The following is an 8771-nucleotide window of genomic DNA, read 5'->3' as shown; positions in this document are numbered from 1 at the left end:
TGGATTCCTGAGGGCCAGAAGAGGATAAGGAAGAATGGATTAGGTGCTGCTCTGGACTGATGGGCCCTTAATTCCTTGGCAGTAGCTTTGCCAATATTTTTGGCTTAAACATCAATTGTTCCATTTTTCACTTCAGCTCGTGGCACCAGAAACAGCTTGCTTGTTGCTTGGGTTAACTTCCTGTTTAAAACAGCAGAGACAGAGCAGATTTGGTGTTATCTCCTGGAAGGACATTTCCTCGGTCAAATGTTATCAGACAGAGACCGTTGGATATTGCTGTTGATTAATATATCCTGTGGCAACATTATTATTATTATTTAAACCCATTACATTTGAGTCATATGCCAGTGAACTGAAGTTAAATGAAGATGTTTAATTACTTGTTCTTTTTCAATTTCAATTTAGATAGGGTTTATGCCCCACTGGATGAAATGACTACAAAAGCTGGCCTCCATGGGGTGTAAGTCTCAGATGTTTTGAATGGTAGCAACAGGAGTAGTATTTCATCCTTAAAAATACATAGGGTGTGTTTATATGACTCTGTCCAGACTAGGACCTGCCAGTTCCACATCCTGCTGATACAGGTGCGCTAAATGTTAAGACGCAAATATTTCTGCGCATAACAACAAATCACACATGTAACCTTTTCTGTTACGCAGCATGACCGAGCTACCATGCCTGAGCCAGCCATGGAAACTATCATCAACTGCACTGGAATAAAAACAAGCTGCAGGGTTTTATTTCATTTTTTAACAGAGGCATGGTAAAATCCCCAACTGTAAATTTTGAGAGAAAAGCCCTGTTACTCTGTTATTTGGTCTACATGATGGAATTCTGGCTCACTGTGAGCCACCGAGAATGAGCTCTGTTGCATTTCCTCCTCTCTGGAAAAGTGAAATATCTGTATTTCAAACTTTTTCTATTCCTAATTTGCCTGGTTTTGTTCTCTCTGCCCTGCCCTTCATTTTGCCAAACCTCCATGTCATTTACGAAGTGTGTGTGCACACGAAAGCTCATACCAAGGACAGAAGTACTGTTCTTGGGGGACAAGAGGCGGGCGGGTGTGGAGGATTCCCTGGTCCTGAATGGGGTAACTGTGCCCCTGAAGGACCAGGTGCACAGCCTGGGAGTCATTCTGGACTCACAGCTGTCCATGGAGGCGGAGGTCAAATCTGTGTCCAGGGGAGCTGTCTACTAGCTCCATCTGGTATGCAGATAGGGGTAGGGCTGTTTTCACTTTGTTGGCTGATTGACTTTTTCCTGGCCTTGAAGTAACACCCTACTTGGTCCTGAATGGGGTAACTGTGCCCCTGAAGGACCAGGGGTGCAGCCTGGGAGTCATTTTGGATTCACAGCTGTCCATGGAGGCATAGGTCAATTCTGTGTCCAGGGCAGCTGTCTACCAGCTCCTGATACCTTACCTGCCCGCTGAGACCCTACCTGCCCGCGGACTGTCTTGCCAGAGTGGTGCATGTTCTGGTTATCTCTCGCTTGGACTACTGCAATGCGCTCTATGTGGGGCTACCTTTGAAGGTGACCCGGAAACTACAACTAACCCAGAATGCGGCAGCTAGACTGGTGACTGGGGGCGGCCGCCGAGACCACATAACACCGGTCTTGAAAGACCTACATTGGCTCCCAGTACGTTTCCGAGCACAATTCAAAGTGTTGGTGCTGACCTTTAAAGCCCTAAACGGCCTCGGTCTAGTATATCTGAAGGAGCGTCTCCAGCCCCATCGTTCTGCCTGGACACTGAGGTCCACCGCCGAGGGCCTTCTGGCGGTTCCCTCGCTGGAAGACGCCAAGTTACAGGGAACCAGGCACAGGGCCTTCTCGGTAGTGGCACCCACCCTGTGGAACGCCCTCCCACCAGATGTCAAAGAGAAAAATAACTACCAAACTTTTAGAAGACATCTGAAGGCAGCCCTGTTTAGGGAAGCTTTTCATGTTTAATAGGTTATTGTATTTTAGTGTTTTGTTGGAAGCCGCCCAGAGTGGCTGGAGAAACCCAGCCAGATGGGCGGGGTATAAATAATAAAATATTATTATAATAACTTAGTTGGTCTCTAAGGTGCTACTGGAAGGAATTTTTAAATTTATTTTTATTTTTATTTTCTTTCGACTATGGCAGACCAACACAGCTACCTATCTGTAACTATTTACATCTCTTGTTTGCCCTGTTGCAATTGGGCATCCCACACAGTTTGCCAAATCCCTAGAAATCCTTCCACTTCTCTCAAATTACATAAACTGTTGGTCCATGCTATGTTTCCAAGGGCTTTTCAAAAAAAAAACCCCAACCAATCAGCGTGTAGATATAATTTAAAATCTGGCACTGCCACTCTGCCTTCTTTCTCATGTCTCCAGAGTTTATTCTCTCAAACAAAATTCATTTTTGTCTGCCAACCCTTTGTGTCTTTTCTGAAACTGCAGAAGGGTTATGCTACAAATGATAGATTTAGGACAGACCATTGGGAGAAATCTTCCATCTTGCTCCTTAAGGTAAAGGTAAAGGGACCCCTGACCATTAGGTCCAGTCGTGACCGACTCTGGGGTTGTGGCGCTCATCTAGCTTCACTGGCCGAGGGAGCTGGCGTACAGCTTCTGGGTCATGTGGCCAGCATGACTAAGCTGCTTCTGGCGAACCAGAGCAGCACACAGAAATGCCGTTTACCTTCCCGTCGGAGCGGTACCTATTTATCTACTTGCACTTTGACGTGCTTTCGAACTGCTAGGTTGGCAGGAGCAGGGACCGAGCAACGGGAGCTCACCCCGTTACGGGGAATCGAACTGCCGACCTTCTGATTGGCAAGTCCTAGGCTCTGTGGTTTAACCCACAGTGCCACCCGCGTCCCTCTATCTTGCTCCTTAGCTGATCCTAATTATATCTTTTAAAATCTTCATTAAAATGAGTAAAGCAGTTGCTTTGTCAAAATGTCTATATTAGGCAAAATTGCATATAAATGTATTCATTAGGAGAAATTTGCACTAAGATACTAAGGAATTTTCAGGAATACCTTGTGGGTTTTTTGTTTTGTTTTGTTTTTTAAATTCCAAACTCATTTGGAAATGTGGAAAATGAAATTGTGAGTGGAAAAATAAGAAACTGGAAAGGGCAGATGTGCCCACTCATAATCCCAGGGGAGTATATATTGTAGAAATGCAGCCTATTATACTAATTTTATTTCCCACTTAGTTCCCATTGATTTCAAAGGGATTTAAGCCATGATTAATTTGTCTCATTAATTTTAATGGCAGCCAAATGAAGCTAAATAGACCCAGTCTGTTTTCTGTAACATGTAGTTTGGGCATGTTCAAATCCGTATGGAAGAGAGAACCAGGAAAGGGTACAGATTCAAGTCGTGAAATCTCTGCTGTTGTAGTGGAAGCTGTGCATTGCTGCTTTGGGTTTATAGTGCACAAATGGGACTTATACACAAGGGATTCTAAGAGAACAAAAGCGATGAGTGGAGAATATATTTCCCAAGACCCTGACAGTTCCTCCTATGATGTCAATCCATGTTTGTTCGCACAAAACTTCTCCTTTTTGAAAGCACCTTTCTGCTTTTGCATTACGCCACAGTAACCGCAGGATATAAGCAAGCCCTCTCAACTCTCTGTGCAATCGAAAGGGAGATCTAGTTGTGTTCGTGTGTGAACTGTCTCTGTCAAAATTTCCTCCCACGTGCATTGAAATTTCCCCTTTTGGAGCCAAAGATTTTCCCCTGCAGACTTAGGTGAATATGATCAGAACCAGGGTTTTAATACTAGGGAAATGCAAATAATAGTTACAGAAAAAATGAGTAGGTACAACCCTCACCAGTGTATGTCAGTAATTAACCTTGCAGTGCGCGCCAGAAAAATAAAAAGAAGCATAACACACTTCACTCAGAATTTATTATAAATATTTCCATGCCATCTTTCAGGACATACCACGTGTGTAAATAACACATTTGAATTAAATCATCTCATTCCAATGAATACAGTGGTACCTTGGGTTAAGTACTTAATTCGTTCCGGAGGTCTGTTCTTAACCTGAAACTGTTCTTAACCTGAAGCACCACTTTAGCTAATGGGGCCTCCTGCTGCTGCCGCACCGCCGGAGCACAATTTCTGTTCTCATCCTGAAGCAAAGTTCTTAACCCGAGGTAGTATTTCTGGGTTAGAGGAGTCTGTAACCTGAAGCGTATGTAACCGAGGTACCACTGTAAATCATCTCATTCCCATAAATCGGGTCCTCCTCACGGAGAGCACGTGTTGCAGTGAGATCATCAGGACTGACCTCACTGTTTGTGTGGGTGGGAGCGATTGGATAACTGCAACAACCCGATTGGTGGTCCCTCAGTTGCTGGGCGGATTTGGCCAATGGGTAATTTTGTGTATTAACCAAGGGACTTTTACATACCACTGCACATTGGTTATATACCACTGCACATTTATATGCCACTGCAGATTGGTATATTGGTATATATATTTTACTTTGTGTGCCGGATCACCCACCCAACCTCCCTATATTTAGGGTTCATTATGACCTTGCTATGCCTGTCTAGGGGTCGTCTGCTTTTGGGACAGGGGCCTGGTAGCAATTTTCCCACTTGGCGGATTGGCTGGTGCCACTTGGGTTTCACCTGCCGCGTAGCAAATCGTCACAACTTTGTAAGGTTTGGCGGTTAGGCATTGGTTCAAGGTGTGGTGGAGGGGAGATTCTCATGCCTGCCCCTTCCAGTGCGTGATAGGGTATTCCGTTAAAGGAATCCAGGAGCTCGCCATGCTTTTGTCCGATCCCCTTCCAGGGGTTAGGGCAGGCTTCCTCAACCTCGGCCCTCCAGATGTTTTGAGATTACAATTCCCATCATCTCTGACCACTGGTCCTGCTAGCTAGGGATCATGGGACTTGTAGGCCAAAAACATCTGGAGGGCCAAGGTTGAGGAAGCCTGGGTTAGGGCCACGCCAGAGCATTTTGGGGTGAGGTTGCGTCTGTGGTAGGAGCAATGCTCCCCCAGTCTGTTTCCCCTTACTGACTTCTGCCGGAGTCCAGTTGTCAGTGCTGCCCTGCCAGAGGTGTAGATGCAGCTAGTCGAAGCAGTGCCTAAGCAAACCACTCACATTCTGTAATCAATAAAGTTGTGGCCAAAATTATGCCAATAACCTTAAACTGATATTGGTGTCAATTGTGTCTTTCTTTGGGGGGTCTTGAGGGTCTTCACATGCAAAACTAAACCATTCAAACAGCAGTCTAAAGCTTTTCATGGCCCAGCACAACACGCATGTCAAACCAATGTGTGTGTGTATATAGCCATGCATGCATGTGTGTATTCCCCTCCTGGATAGCTTGGTTGGTTAGCGTGTGGCGCCAATCATGCCAAGATTGCAGGTTTGATCCCCACATGGGACAGTTGCATGTTCCTTAATTGCAGGCAGTTGGACTAGTGATCCTCAGAGTCAATTCTAACTCTACAATTGTATGTATGAGCTGGAGGATAATGGCCAAGAATCTGACGTTTGAAGTGGCGGCTGTGTGGGTAGACGTCATAACTGAGCTCTGAATGCAATTTCTTCCTTTGTCATTCATATTTTTTCAGTTGGAATGGCCCACACATTGAGATCATCTGCCGGTAAAAAGGTAAAGGTAAAGGACCCCTGACAGTTAAGGCCAGTCGCGGACGACTCTGGGGTTGCGGCGCTCATCTCGCTTTACAGGCCGAGGGAGCCAGCATTTGTCCACAGACAGTTTTTCCGGGTCATGACTAAGCCGCTTCTGGTGCCACGGAACACCAAAACCAGAGCAGCGCACGGAAACGCCGTTTACCTTCCCGCCGGAGTGGTACCTATTTATCTACTTGCACTTTTTGGCATGCTTTCGAACTGCTAGGTGGGCAGGAGCAGGGACCGAGAAACGGGAGCTCACCCCCTCATGGTGCTCTCCTCCAAATGCCCTGGCTAGCTCAGGTAAGGGAAGTGAGAAACTAGGGAGAGGGCCTTTTCAGTTGCAGCACCCATGTCTGCAACACTCTCCACAGGGAGGTTCTGCTGTTATCTGGTTAGTGCCTTTGGTCTCCTCCAATTTGTCTAATTTGTTTTTATGCTGTTTTTCACTGCTGTTTTTGTTTTATGTCGTGATTATGTCCTGTCCCCCCATTTATTATGTTAATTGTCAATACCTTGGGAACTGTTCTTGAAGGGTGGTGTAGAATTTTTCAAACAAATGAATTGGGGTGGCCACTGTGTGCTTCCCAGTGTGCCACGATAAGGAAATCAAATCACCTCAAATCGCAGAGGAGGCTGCCCACTGTGTCTCTGCATGATGCTTTGCTCTGGACCTGCAGTGCCTCCACTCAGCTTTATCCCTGCATCTGGTGTGATGAATCAGTCACTCATTCCCCTAAGCAAAACCACAGGAAAATTGCTTGTCCTCAGGCAAGTCGTCCTGCTGCATCTCTGCATGGATAACTGCCCAGGCTGTGCCTCCCTTCTTATGCAGAAGCACAGAGACTGGGTTTCTCTGAGAGAGGTTCTTTCCAACCTTACTCTTACAGTGCCACACTCTAAAAGTACCATATTTTTCGCTCTATAAGACGCACCAGACCACAAGACGCACCTAGTTTTTGGAGGAGGAAAACAAGAAAAAAAATATTCTGAATCTCAGAAGCCAGAACAGCAAGAGGGATTGCTGCGCAGTGAAAGCAGCAATCCCTCTTGCTGTTCTGGCTTCTGGGATAGCTGCGCAGCCTGCATTCGCTCCATAAGACGCACACACATTTCCCCTTACTTTTTAGGAGGGAAAAAGTGAGTCTTATAGAGCAAAAAATACGGTAAACTTTTGGGCCCACAAGGTTGAGTTGTGCCACCAGTTTTAATTCAGAAAAAGTATTTCTCTGCTATCTGAAGTTTAGGAAACAGACAAGAGTGGGAAGTCCAGTTATATGTTGAAACTGACTCACTGAGGCTGTAACTCCCTTGCAATTTCCTCGGAAACTGGTTTCTCTGCTTTGTAACAAGCCTTCTCTTTCTACCAAAACTTCCCTGTGACGAGAGGAATTTCCTTCAGTCAGTAAACAGTGGATCCAGTCTCCGTGATCCGCTTTGGAGAATACTATCCAGTGTCCCCGGAGGCACTCCATCCAGTGGAACAATCCATTTGGCGAATAATGGCGTAGGAAGAAAATAAAATAAAATAAGCTTTGTGGGGAGGACAGCTGAATAGCTGCCAGTTTAGTCATCCAGCAAAAATCTAACCATTTCTCCACACAGCAAGCTGAGCACCGCACCCTTGAGGGCTCTGAACTTACAGAGAGCCCTTTCATTTGTTTGCAGGGTTTCTTAGGCGATTAATTGCAACACTGTCAAACACAAATAAGAAAGGAATGTAGGTAGGCTTATATAAACTTTAAAAAACAACTGGCAGGAAAGCCCAGGGAGCTGTTACTCTAGAAACCCGGGTCTGGGACAAACCCAAAAGTTACTGATTCCAGCTCCACACCCAAAGGCAGGAGACTGCATGTACTGGAGCATGATGCATTATCTCCTCCCATCATGTGCCCACAGAATGTTAACTCATTTCAGCGATGGCACGAACACAGAGCAGTGGTGAACAAATTGGCCCAGCTAGAAGGGTCTGTGATGTTTGCCCTCCATTTCAAAACACAAACACTTTCATTCCTCTCTGTCCATGGCTCCAAAGAGCATGGGTTTGCTGTTCCATATTCATTGGGAACATGATATTTGTCTGAATGTTAATTTGCTGGAGACGGTTTACAGCTTTAAATAGCATCTGTGAACTGCTGCATGTTTTTAATCCTTTCTTGCTGTGCTGTGGTCCCAACCAGCCACTTTTTGCATTGGGAAGCTAGGTGCCACTGGCAGATATCCTCTGGGCACAGACAGGAGGAGCTTTTGGGGTGGCGATTTTCATTGGGGTTGATGTGCAGCCAACAGCCCTCCCACTGAAGAAGCAGTCTTTCTGAGGCCTCCTGGCAGGTGCTATATAAAGAATAAAAATGAAGCAATCCAAGCTAAACAATGCAATTTAACACAGTTTCACATACCTAGTTCAGTTTTGTTTTCTGAGCATGATTCACGGTGTGTGTGTGTGTGTGTTTAGCTGGTAACATTGTTTTATTTGAAGGCAGTGGTTGCGTTACTGCCTGAGAGGCACTTTTGTATTTTTTAAAATAGTTTTTATTAACTTTTTCCACCCCACCCCCAAATTACATTACAGCAAATACCATAATTCACCAATCCCAAATTATCCCTTCCCTCCCTCCCCCGGAACTTCTCTCAACCTCCTTCTCTAGATTGCTTTTACACAATATCAGTTCCTGCTTATTTCCTTTCCATTCATTTTTAAAATATTTAATCTTGTACATATTTTGTTACTTGTAAATGTTTACTCAAAACCTGCTAATGAGTCCAGTTCTTTGCATTGCTTTTGTAGGTATTTTGTAGGTATTCTACAAAAACAATGATTCGCGGCGTTGATGCGGCCTGTAACACACACACACCCATAATACCTTGTGTCCCACATACTTCTGAGCCTGCCTTCTGTGTTTTGCACCATTGTGGCCATTAACTGAAGCTGAGCATATGCTGATCTCTGTATCAACCAGGCAAGGTTGAGCAAAGGGGTATTTCTGATAGCTCTTTCTGCTCCAAGCCCTTCAAAGTTTGAGACCAAATGGTTTCCTAAAGAGGTGTAAAACATTCCTCTGTGAGCCAGCATTCTTAGGTCAACCCAGCAAGGGATAATTTTATTTTTAAGTGTGTGTGATGT

Source organism: Podarcis filfolensis (genome assembly GCF_964270895.1).
Source record: "Podarcis filfolensis genome assembly, chromosome: 5".
Taxonomy (NCBI): Eukaryota; Metazoa; Chordata; class Lepidosauria; order Squamata; family Lacertidae; genus Podarcis; species Podarcis filfolensis.
This window is presented reverse-complemented; position numbering follows the sequence as displayed.